At 43.6% G+C, this 13,056-nt stretch overlaps 1 non-coding gene across 1 annotated transcript; it reads right to left on the reverse strand.

Moving 5' to 3' along the window:
- Positions 1-12,563: 12,563 nt before the first annotated feature.
- Positions 12,564-12,727, reverse strand: LOC122437561. Its single transcript, XR_006268369.1, has one exon. It is a non-coding gene; the product is annotated as a U1 spliceosomal RNA (small nuclear RNA).
- Between the last annotated feature and the right edge of the window lie 329 nt (positions 12,728-13,056).

Below are 13,056 nucleotides of genomic sequence, written 5' to 3' on the forward strand. Positions count from 1 at the left end.
CGGCCGGGACCTCACAGCAGCCTGAGCTGCACCAGAGGAGGGAACTTCGTGCCTTTGGTTAGCCCAGGTTCTGAGAATATGTACTCATTTCGCAGTAGAAATATATAAACAGATTTCATCACGAGCACTCTCAAGGCACCAGTGGATGGACGTGAACTGAAGGAGTGTACTTATATAATCTCTTTAAAGAGACACAAATATGTTTCCAACAGGGTCTCAGCCCTCTCCCCCACTAGTTCTAGCTGCTAATACCATCCATCCCCATTCTGCCCCACGTGGGAATGGATTTTATTCTATATGTACATGTACGGTGAGTGGAAGGGTAGACAAAAATTTCAAGCAAGGAAGTTCAAAAGGGTCTGGAATGTACTGTATTTTCTCAGCTCAAATTCTAGTAGGACCTGAAGCTGTCAGGCCATATGTCCCTTCCGGTTCTTTTATTCCTGTGGGTAGATATCAACAACTCTTTCTCCCCCATGCCTTGATGCTTGTCTAGAAGCTTCTCTCTAGGCTCCAAGACTAATAAGGCTCATAACAGAATAAGAGGCTTGACCTCCTGTGTCACCCAAACCCTCTCGACTCAAGAGGTGATTTCTCATTTCAAGAAATTGCAGCCCAGCACCTGCCTTCTCCACACCCCAGTCCCAGGCATAAATACGGCGCCTTCTTCACATTGATGTCTGCCATTGTTGTCTGCGTTATTGGGTGGTTTCACTCATGGGCTAGGACAGCAGAAATGGGTCCTCTGGGAGGGCTTAGCAAGAAAAAGCTTTCATTGGTCCAACAAACCCTCTTTTCCTTTCAGGTGACACCTGGGAGGACTCTCACCAAGAACCTGTGAGTTTCCCAGGGTCAGAGGTGCCAACTTCACAGGCACAGCTTCAGAAAAGCACCCACGTGACTGATTGTCTGCAGTGGCAGCTGGACCAGCATCTTGACTGTGGTGACAGCAAAGCCATTCTTGGTCTTTCTTCCACCAACTGTGCCTTTACCACCAACCCTGATTCTGGAAACCAAGGACCACTCTTTCTAGGTAAGAAAGAAAAGGGGATTAGAAAGCTCTGTCCATGTGCTGGTCATCACAAAGCTGTGGGTGGAGGAGGCAGAGGGCTTCTCCCAAACCCGCTTACGGCCCAGTTGAAACCTGTGACACTCTAACAGAGTGAGGTGATCAAGAGCCTGGGACTTAGGACCAGCTCAGCCTCAGGTCCTGGTTCTGCAAACTCCTGCTTGTTTAACTGAGCCAACTTATTTATCTTCCTAGGTATTTGCCTCTCTCGTCCCTCAACTGAACTCATGAAAATTCTATCTCCTTTGCATGATTGTTGGGAATCTTAAACAATATAATGTCCAGGGCATCTGATTCGCTAAAATTTGTTTGATAACCACTATGAATATATAATATCTAAGCATTGTGTCTTTCTGGTGCTTTAACGCTTACAAAATGATTGCACAATGGTTGTTTCCTCTATGGTAGCATAAGCTTTATTGTCTCCCTTTCTCTAAACCCCATCTTCCCTTGCTTTCTCAGGAAGGTAGCTTGGCCAGTATTTTCCTCTCCTTTCAACATCTGTCATCAAGGCAATTTACTCCTGTTGGGTGCTCCCAGGAAGAGTGTATTAGCAACATGCAATAGGAGTGTAAACACTGGCCCTGCAACTCAGTCCCATGTTGGCTTTTCATATCCAGTTTCTTTTCCTCATTTTCCCCTCATTTTAATATAAAGGGCTACCCTCATTCTTGAAGTGCACCCGTCAGTCTCTTTTGTGACCCTCCATTTAATTCATTCTCTCCACTCATCTCCTTTTCCGTCTCCTAGTCTTCCTCTCCTCTGGATCCACCTCTGTTCAAGTTTCCTTCAAAGAGCTTTCAGACCCTCACATCCATTTCATCTGGGACGTATTCATCCTTACCCTCCCTCGCTCTCCATATCCTCCACTGGAACCTGGGGCTGCCTGGTGCTCCTCCCTCAGGCTGTGGCTTCATGTGAGGATCCAGGAGAGACGCACGTCCTCAGGTGGAGCTGAGCTGAGAAGGAGCCCCCTGGTGCAGCACCCAGAGTCTCACGGAAAGTGCTCAGGGAGGGAGGGGTGCAGAGCCTGACAAGAGCCAGTAGGTCTTGTGGTGTTTATTGTCTCCTCTTCCGCTTATCTCTCCTGTTCTTGTGCTTGGTCTCCCACATTCTCAGCCAAGACTGAACCCCACTGGCTCAGTCACTCTGTTTCCTGCTCACCTTCCATGGAGACCTGAGCATAAATCCAGGCTTCACAGCAGATTTTGCAGCAAAGGGGTAGTCTTAATGCCCTTTACTTTCCACCCCTTCACACTGTGACTCCCATCTGCCCCCCACCCCCATATCTCCTAGTTCCTGTCACCAAATACAGCTTATTTCTCATTCTTCTTATTTTTCTATTTTCTTTTCCAAATTCAACTCATCAGGAAGCCAACAGAATGATCCATTCAATAGCTCAAATCCTTCATTCATTTATTCCATCAAAAACACACTCACTTTTGAGTTTTCTTGCATTTTTATCATATCATCTATGCCTTATATAAATTATGTATAAATATCATATGTAGTGTGTGTCCATATATATGAAGTGTATATTGATGCACATTTAAAAGTTTTCCAATTTAGACTTCCCCACTTCTTTTCTCTCATGAGGTTCTCCTTCAGCTTCCACTTTCCTTCATCTCTTCCCTCCCAACAGTACAAACTACATCCTGTAGGAGTTTCTTGCCTTTGTCTTTTCTACCTAGGAACATTTGGTTGTCATCCATTTTATTTTTCTTGCTCATTTTTGGCATTTGGAAACACGTTCGCCCTGTGGCACACTTAGCAATAGTGGGTAGTATGAGAAAGATCAGCAAAAAAGAAAATATAAAAATATCTCCATTGCTTCAGCTACCCATGGGATTTCAGATGGCCTTTCTTGTTCCTGGACACTTTTGGTACCTGCTGTCCTTCTTGGGTGAAGGAGTAAGTCTCTGTAAATCATGAATAACAATGGATCCTGTTGGCTGTGGTTTTCTCTTCAGAGCTGGATGCTTCCATCACAATGAAGAACCCTCCCAAGCTGGAAGGTGAGGGCTCCACAGCAAGCACACAGGAGCATCCAGTCTGTAACAAGATTAAAGGCTTAAGTGTCCTGAAACAGAAGATTCTCAGAAGAAAACTGCTGTTTGGCAAGTGGAGACTAGCGTGCAGATTCCCTGGCCTTCAAGCTTAGGATACAGAGGTAATCCCATGCACTTCTTCCTTATGCTCTTTATCTCTTATGGCTCAATCTCCCACTAAGTTTTCTCTTCCCCATTTGTTCACTCAACAGCTGACACACCTCTGTGTGGTCTTTCCTCTCTTTTCCGTGGGGGCTGCCACCCTGCAGTGCCCTTCCCTCTCACTCTCCTGTTTCCACTCTGACCCGTACTGTTTCCCCACTGCTACCGTCCTCATATTCCCTCTGACCTTTCCTATTAGCCACAAGGAAGCCCAGATCCATGGTCCTCCTCATCAGAAGAGCGGCATTTAAGCCACTGAAAACATTGGCCTTCAATCACACACATTCTTGGTTTCCTCACCTGACTTTCCCCCTTGCCTCAAGTCCACTGCCTCTTTCTTTCAGGATCATGACTGAAGGAATCTCTCACATGTGAGTTGGCTTCTGGAGAAATGAACCTAGGAAAGTCCTTAACCCTCAGCTTTTCCACCTGAATAAGAAATGCCAGAACTGAAGGAAAAAGCCTTGATTACTAACATAAAAGAAGAACCTGGGTCATAGGTGGGAGTGCTGGACTGGCCTGAGTCATGATTCCCCTCAGGCCCTGATGGGCAGAACTTTGCTAATGTGCAAGGGCTTCCAGGATCTCACTGGAGCTGGCATTAGTGGGAGGGCAGTAAATGGCCCCCTAAAGGGACATTGGGGAAAAGGAGATAGAGAAGCCAGGTTTTCAAAATACACAGAGCGTGAGATGGACAGCGCTCGGACCTCTCCAGTTTACTCACATTATTCCTTCTCAGTATTAGTCAAAGCCCAGAAAAACGAACTGAGTTGAAGTCTGAGGCCAGGGAATGTAGGACAGCATTATACTGAATTAACTTGGGCCACATTTATGAAGACCCACGGAGATACACAAGAATACAAGATAATCATTGCTTCTGACCATCCAATTGAGAAGGCCAATTATATATGAGAGTAACAGAAAAAGACCAAAACATCTTTAGGGCCAGTGGGGAGAAGTCCATATTGGAATAGAAGGAGAAAATAAAAAGAGTAATGTGAAATAGTGTAGGTCTAGTGTGTAGTTCTAAATCATGCTATTGTAAAATGAAAACGGGTTGGGTTTTGAGCTAACATGAATGCCTTAACCCAATCCATTGAAATTCTGATTTTAAAGTTCTGAGGATGAGGTTTGGCTATCAGTATCTCTCCAAGCTCTGCTAATATGCATCAAGGATCAGAGGACAGTGGATCTGATAGGACATAAGTAACCAATATGGCAATGACCTATGAGTGGCTGCTTCCTCAAAAAGCTGAATATCAACAATTAAGGGGATTTGCATTCTTCTCTCAACAGAGCTATTTTGTACAGCCTGGAGAAGAGAAAAGAGAAAAAAAGAGATGTAGATAGTTAAGTTAGATATATAATCTCTCTGTTTGGATTCATGTTTCTCACAATTTTCATAGTACAAGATACAAGAAAACAAACAAACAAACAAAAGAACATTACAAGTGCCTCAAAGTATAAAATCAACCCTCCCCTTGCCACAAGAATACAGTTTAGTATTTCCTTTTCAAATGTTAAAATGCAACTTGCAGTTAGCTATTCACTAGACGTGTTTCACAGACTACTAACTGGTTCAGAAGAGCCGATGCAACAAAGTTTTTTTCACTGAATATATTCTTTATGCAAAAGCCCCCTAATGAGTATTAGGCTTTACCCTGCTATGTTTACCCTTTTACACACCCATCTATCAGTTCCGTTAAGTTCCTCAGTTGTCTCCAAATCTCTGCGACCCCATGGACTGCAGCAGGCCAGGCTTCTCTGTTCACCACCAACTCCCAGAGCTTGCTCACATTCATGTCCATTGAGTCGGTGAGGCCATCCTACCATCTCATCCTCTTTTGTCCCCTTCTCCTCCTGCCTTCAATCTTTCCCAGCATCAGGGTCTTTTCCTGTGAGTCAGTTCTTCACATCAGGTGGCCAAAGTATTGCACTTTCAGCTTCAGCATCAGTCCTTCCAATGAACATTCAGGACTGATTTCCTTTAGGATGGACTGGTTGGATCTCCTTGCAGTCTAAGGGACTCTCAAGAGTCTTCTCCAACACCATCGTTCAAAAGCATCAATTCTTTGGCACTCAGCTTCCTTTATGGTGCAACTTTCACATCCATACATGACTACTGAAAAACTCTAACTTTGACTAGATGGACCTTTGTTGGCAAAGTCACATCTCTGCTTTTTAATATGCTGTCTCAGCTTATCATATCTGTTCTTCCAAGGAGTAAGCGTCTTTGAAATTCATGACTGCAGTCACCATCTGCAGTGATTTTGGAGCCCAAGAAAATTAAGTCTGTCTCTGTTTCCATTGTTTCCCCATCTATTTGCCATGACGTGATAGGACCAGATGCCATAATCTTCGTTTTTTTGAATGCATAGTTTTAAGCCACCCTTTTCACTCATCTCTCACTTTCGTTAAGAGGCTTTTTAGTTCCTCTTTGCTTTCTGCCATAAGGGTGGTGTCATCTGCATATCTGAGGTTATTGATATTTCTTCTGGCAATCTTGATTCCAGCTGTGCTTCATCCAGCCCAGCATTTCACATGATGTACTCTGGATTTAAGTTAAATAATCAATATGACAATATACAGCCTTGACATCCTCCTTTCTCAATTTGGAACCATTCCGTGTTCCCTGTCCAGTTCTAATGATGCTTCTTGAGCTGCATACAGGTTTCTCAGGAGGCAGCTAAGGTGGTCTGGTATTCCCATCTCTTTAAGAATTTTCCATACTTTGTTGTGATCCTCACAGCAGTAGGTGTTTTTCTATACACTAGCAGAAGTAGATGTTTTTCTATACACTGAGCAGAAAATACTAGGAGAGACTCTTTCTTAGAGAAAAGTTTGGGGAAAAGGTGATGAGAATTTAGTATAACTAAACTGAATTCTCTTTCACTTCAGAGTTTGATTTGTGTAGATGTCAACGATATTCCTAGAAATGCCTTAAGGTAGATCCAGCATGAAATCACCTTCATAGCATTTTGGTGTCCACAGGATGCAAATGGGTTGAGACACAGTTCCACTCCCTGCTCTCTTTTTGCTCATTTTATTTTGAGTTTCCCCCCTTTCCATTCATTCCTCAGTCTCTTTGGAGCAGGATTTCCCTGGAACGCCTTATTCCTGTCCGGGAGGATGACCAAACACGCTCCATTAACTGTTGACTCCTCCAGATGGGAGCTTTCCTCTTCTCCTCTACCTTCCGAGAAATGTGTAGGAAGGGCCTGTGGCCTGGGTTTTCAGTAACAAGTCATGTGGTTTTGGATAGTCCTTAGACCTTGAAAACATAGCTCCTCCCCTGTAAATTATGGAACTGGACTTGGAGACATTCTGAGGTCCCTTTTGGTGCTCAAATCCGGGACTCTCCGGTAGCCTGCTTCTCCTCCTCAGAGGGCAGGGATGAAGAGGTAGAAAAGGGTTCTTTCTCAATGAGGATCCTCTGCTCCCATAGCAGTCTGTTTCCAGCTGTGTATGAGGGACGCTCAGCATGTCCATCCCTGAATGTGTGGGAAAGCGTACAGATGAAGGGGATTCAGGAGTGAAAGGACTGTTGAGGATTGAGCGGTGGGGATCCAGTTAAGGCTCTGAAGCAGCTCTGAGCAGAGACATCACCAAGCATAGGTGGGGTGAGGAGGGGTCCTTCGATGCTGCACCACAGGCTAGAGGAAAGTTTAGGGAGGTATTCCTTCTAAATCATGGATCTCACTTTCCTCTCCAGCCAGCCTGTGCTCTCCCTTCAGCTCGTCCTGTCAACAGCTCTATCTGCCCCTGGCCCCAGCCACCATGTGGCCATCCCTCCAGTCTCAGCAAGACCTAAGAAACACTCACATTGCTTCTCTCCCTCTCTCTGTCTTTCACAGATACCAATTACTTTAGGAACTAAGGAAAGATATTGTCAATTTGAGAAACCACACTATAAAATGTACCTTTTCCATTTGATGCAAAAAAAAATCTACGACAGCAACTCAATTTAAACCTCAGCAACACTGGAGGGATCCCTTCCTGAGAATGAGCATCCCAACCGACAACCACGCTCCATACCCCAAGGGACAGAGTTGATGGGAGTCATTCCAGTCATTAGCCTCGGAATGTAATCCTCAGTAACGTGATCAGTGCTTTGATGGACACACAGGTTGGAAAGACCTTCACTCTTGCGCCTCTAAATATTCATCCTCCACACACCAGCATGGGAACAACTGGAAGAAGACAACCTATCAACCCGATCATTCTTTGCCACCAGATGGACTGTGCTCAAAGCAGACAGCATTTACTATGCATTGTTCTTGCTGAACGTGTTTGTCCTGTGTTTACTATTGAGGTAGATATCAGATAACTGCAGAATTTAGACCTTTGAACCAGACAACTGGCCTGTCTTTCTTCAAAAAGTCGATGTTTGCACCAAAAAGACAGCAAAAAGGAGAAGAGATGTTTCAGGTTCCAAAGGACTAAAAAGATCGTGTTACTTTATTTCTTTAGTCCTTTGGAACCTCAAACATCTCCTCAACTTCTTGTCTTTGATGGTCGTGACATTGACTTGTTTGCAGAGGATAGGTCAACTGTCTACTCAAAGGTCTCCATTTTGCAGTTGTCTGATCATTTCCTCATGGTTAAATTCAGGTGAACCCTTTTTGCCAGGAACACCATCTAGTACATGCTGTGTGCTTCCTAGTGCAGCCTGTTTGGAGGCTAAAAGTGTCCACTTTACCTGTCACCACTATCATTATTTTAGCATTGAACACTGTTATGCAGAGGCTTAGAAGATCTGTTCATTGAAAAGACAGGCTTTTGTGTCTGTAATGAGTAATTTGATGAGTGGTATTTTGAGAGTGTATGAATATCATATTCTATGATGCTCTTTCTGTAAAAATTTTACCATCCTTTATTGATCCCTGATGTGTGTCAATTATCATATCTGTGGTATTGCCAGCTTTGTGCTGTGGAAAAGACAATCCCTACCCCTAACATATTATTAAAAATATTTTTGTGTTTCAGTGTGGACCCATGCTTTTTTAAAATTCAGTGTTATAATCCCTTATTTTCTTACATTTATTTTAATTGGAGGCTAACTGCTTTACACTGTTGTGCTGGTTTCTGCCATACACCAGTGGGAATCAAACGTAAGTATAAATATGTCCCCTCCTTCTTGAACCTCCTTCCCACCCCTCCCCCACCCACAGTCCATTATTAACATGACTGATTTTATTAATATAAAGACTCTGTTTCTCATGTGCCGTGCTGTGCTTAATTGCTCAGTCATGTCCGACTCTTTGCACCCCCATGGACTGTAGCCCCCCTGGCTCCTGTGTCCATGGGGATTCTCCAGGCAAGAATACTGGAGCGGGTTGCCATGCTCTACTTCAGGGGATCTTTCCAACCCAGGTATCCAGGCCAGGTGTCCCCCATTGCAGGCGGCTTCCACCAGAGCAGCCCAAGAATACTGGAGTGGGTATCCCATCCCTTCTCCAGGGAATCCGACAACCAGGAATCGATCCTGGGTCTCCTGAATCCCAGGCAGATTCTTTACCAGCTGAGCTACCAGGGAAGCCCCTTTGTTTCTCCTATTCAGTTTTGATTCTTAAACTCCTCTCGCATCTTTTCATCTATGTTTACCATTTGTAGTAGATGGTATCTTCTGTGTTTCTTTCTCTGTGATTTTATTTTCTTTGTGTATGCATATTTGTGTGTGTGTGTGTGTGTGTGTGTGTGTGTGTGTGTTTTGCTTGGTATTTTGGAAGTCCTGGATAGCTAGTTAGTGCACTAATGTTTTTGACACGCTAGTCCTTTAGTATTTTGTCACATGTCTAATATTTGAAGTATATGTTTTAAATGTTATTTATCAACCTCAACTACTTACTACTGTGATGATCGAGGACATTATTTGCTTTTTTCTTCTGTCTTTACCTACCTGATAGTATTATTACCTTATTGCATTATTTCAACCCAATCAAATGTATGCCCTTTATATACCATATTTTCCCTACCTTTTTTTGTTAATGTGCTAGTTGGTAGGGTAGAGGTAGGAGCTGGAGGAGGGGCCCACTAGGTCCTTTCGGCCCCCTGGTGGCACAGGATGGCTGTGTCACTCTGGGAGTACTAGCAGCCTCCCTGCAGAAGTTTGAGGGTGTACCTAGGCTGCCCTCACAGCAGGGCCCACAACACAGTGGCTTAATCAATCTACAATCACATATATTCAGTGATGACCAGATGTACAAAACTCAGTTTCCTGTCAATTCTTGATGAGTAGAGTTCATCTTTAAAGATTTCTCATGATGGTCTGAGGACTTCTTAAGTTTGATATACCTAATACTTTTTTTCTGTTGCTTTGATTCAGTACAGACACCTTGGCTCAATAAAAAGAACTTATCCACAATGAGTTCTATTGATTTTTGAAAAAAAAAATATTGTCTTAATTTGTATGTTCTGCTGAGATGTAGAATGTAAATTGATTTTTTTTTCACTGAGGACAAAGGGTGATCTGGAGCTTCAGGACATGTTTTCTTTTAGAAAGAAAGTCTTTCAGCTCTACTAGGATAGGTCTTAGAACTGACCATTCCAGGTCTATTTCTCCTAGGTCTCTATAAATTTCTCTCCTATCCTTTCTCACTATCTATGGTTCATTTCTATTCTGTTTGATGCTTTCATTTTTAATGCACTGTCCCTAATTAGTTTAGATAAATATGTTCTCTATGTACCTTGTCATTTAGCCTTTTTTTTTCAAAGAATTTTCTTTACCTTCAATTTTTTTTAATCTCTGCCAGTTCCAACTTCTCATTTCTTCTTTCCTGTCTACTTCTATCTCATGTTCTGCATTTTTAGGTAACATATTGAAGTTTTTTCCATGTGTATGTGTCTACAAATGCTTTGTTCAGAATAATTCAAAATATGGATGCCATTTTACATTTCCCAATGTTTTTTGTGTGATTTTGAGGCAATCTTCTCATTTGCTAAAATTCTTGACTCCACCTGCAATGCAGGAGACATGGGTTCGATCCCTGGGTTGGGAAGATTCCCAGAAGGAGGCCATGGCAACCCACTCCAGTTTTCTTGCCTGGAGAATCCCCATGGAAAGAAGGGCCTGGAGGGCTACATACAGTTCATGGGGTCTGCAGAGCTGACACAATTAAGCACACAGCACTGGAATAACATAGCTTTGACTGGAATATATTTTGAATAAAACTTTAAATGTCCTTCCCTGGTTATTCTGACATCTGTGTCAGCTCTCGGTCACTCACAAATGATCAGTGTGTCCCTTCATTGTGAGTCATTTCCCCTTCCTCTTTGGATACCGAAAAATCTGATGGAATCCCAGACATTGTAAATGTTGTTGGGAGCTGGATCGTTTTGTGTTCCTATAAATGTTGAGTTTTGTTCAGGGTTGCCCTTAAGTTATTTGTAAACAGTTTGATGGTCTCAGGTCTTGCTTTTATGATTTGCTAAATGGTCTGGAGCAGCTGAACACTCAGTCTAGGGCTAACAAATTCCTGCTACTGAGCTAAGACTTCCTTGAGCACTCCACTCCACGATCTCCTTAATTACAAGGTTATTATTAGTATTTCCTAGTCTACCTGTTGAGGGCAAGCATGACTGTGAGTGCCAGGCTCTCTGTTCTGTCTGAGCCTGTGGAAGATTTCCCCCTGACTTTGGGGAGTTTTCTCCCAGGGCTGCACTGATCAGTACTTTGCTGCCCTCTGGAGGAGCCTCCTTTGCAGGGCTCTCCTGACTACCCTCAGCATCTCTCTCCTCCCTGGGAGTTTGTCCTATGCACTCTAGCTCCTTTGACATCCAGGAACTTGTCCTCAACTCAGCAAGGTCCACTGGGCTGGTTTTCAGTTTGCTCCTGGTGCCTCGCTTGGGAACTCTCCACGCAATAAGTTGGAGCCACTGGAGCCATTGTTTCCCATCTCTCAGGGATCACTCCCTGTCCTTCTTCACCTGATACCAAGTCTCCTGAAAATCTGTTTAATGTCCCCAGTCTGACTTTGTGGTTTCAGCAGTTAAGTAAACTTAGTTTATATTAATTGTATATGGGTGTGGGGACCCTCTGAACTCAAGTTGTGAAAAAACCATTAAGATTCTAAAAGAGTTCTACATGGTACAGAACACAGGTTCCCACTAAAATCTTTTGAGGTCTGCATTTGTCAAACAACAACTAAAGACTTCACACAAAGTGTCACGACTAGCAAACATCTTGCAAAGAAATCAGACATCATTGAGTGAGTGAACAACAACTGCAAGTATCTCAGTAGAAGTTTTGTCTGAGGTGTCTCAAAAGTAATCACACCCCTTCACTCAACTTCTTAAAGATTGGCTGACCTGCCTCTTGAGAAACCTGTATGCAGGTCAGGAAGCAACAGTTAGAACTGGACATGGAACAGACTGGTTCCAAATAGGAAAAGGAGGACATCAAGGCCGTATATTGTCACCGTGCTTATTTAACTTATATGCAGAGTACATCATGAGAAACGCTGGACTTGATGAAGCACAAGCTAGAATCTAGATTGCAGGTAGAAGTATCAATAACCTCAGATATGCAGATGACACCACCCTTATGGCACAAAGTGAAGAACTAAAAATTCTCTTGATGAAAGTGAAAGAGGAAAGTGAAAAAGTTGGCTTAAAACTCAACATTCAGAAAGCTAATATGGCATCCGGTCCCATCACTTCATGGCAAATAGATGGGGAAACAGTGGAAACAGTGGCTGACTATTTCTCTGAGCTCCAAAATCACTGCAGATGGTGATTGCAGCCATGAAATAAAAAGACACTTACTCCTTGGAAGGAGAGTTATGACCAACCTCGATAGCATATTAAACAGCAGAGACATTACTTTGCCAACAAAGGTCTGTCTAGTCAAGGCTATGGTTGTTCCAGTGGTCATGTATGGATGTGAGAGGTGGACTATAAAGAAAGCTGAGCGCTGAAGAATTGATGCTTTTGAACTGTGGTGTTGGAGAAGACTCTTGAGAGTCCCTTGGACTGCAAGGAGATCCAACGAGTTCATCCTAAAGAAGATCAGTTCACGGTATTTATTGGAAGAACCAGTATTGAAGCTGAAACTGCAGTCCTTGGGCCACCTGATGCGAGGAGCCCCGAGTGTGATTTCCAGGTTAAGAAGATTCCATGGGGAAAAAAACAGCGACTCACTCCAGTAATTTTGCCTTGAAAAAAAAATCTCACAGAGAAGCCTGGCAAACTAGATTCGGTGGGAACCACAATAGTCAGATACAACTTAATAACTAAATCACCGCCAAGGAAAAATAGATTTAAGTCTGCAGTTATTACTTAGTTTTCAGGGGAAAGCGCGCACGCAGTCCCCCACTACCATAAATTACACAGTCGAGTTTCCCCTATTTGAGGAAATCGCAGAGGTCAACACACCCGGACTGCAATGGGTGAGCCTCGCCCTGGGAGAACCACCTTCTTGATCATGGTATCTCCTCTGCCAGGTAAGTATGAGCTGACCTTCCCCCTGCCCCCCGCACAGCCTTAGACCCGTTCACTGTACACACACGCTGACTTTGCCGTTTCCCCGCAATTCTTCCACTATCCTCCGCACCTTCTCCTTTCCCACTCCCCTCAATCCCTCCAAATAACTCTTCTAAAAAAAAGAATACAACAAAATCTCAGGAAAATTTCCGTAACCCAGGAAGTGGCTCGCAGGGAACAGGACCACTTCGCTGCAAGATTTACATAAACCAACCCCATTAGGGACCTCTAAGGCGGCTCCTCTTCTTCAATCCAAGTCCGGCCCCACCCCTGTCGAGATGACCAATGGCGAAACCC

This window comes from Cervus canadensis, chromosome 2 (genome assembly GCF_019320065.1).
Source record: "Cervus canadensis isolate Bull #8, Minnesota chromosome 2, ASM1932006v1, whole genome shotgun sequence".
NCBI classification, from domain to species: Eukaryota; Metazoa; Chordata; class Mammalia; order Artiodactyla; family Cervidae; genus Cervus; species Cervus canadensis.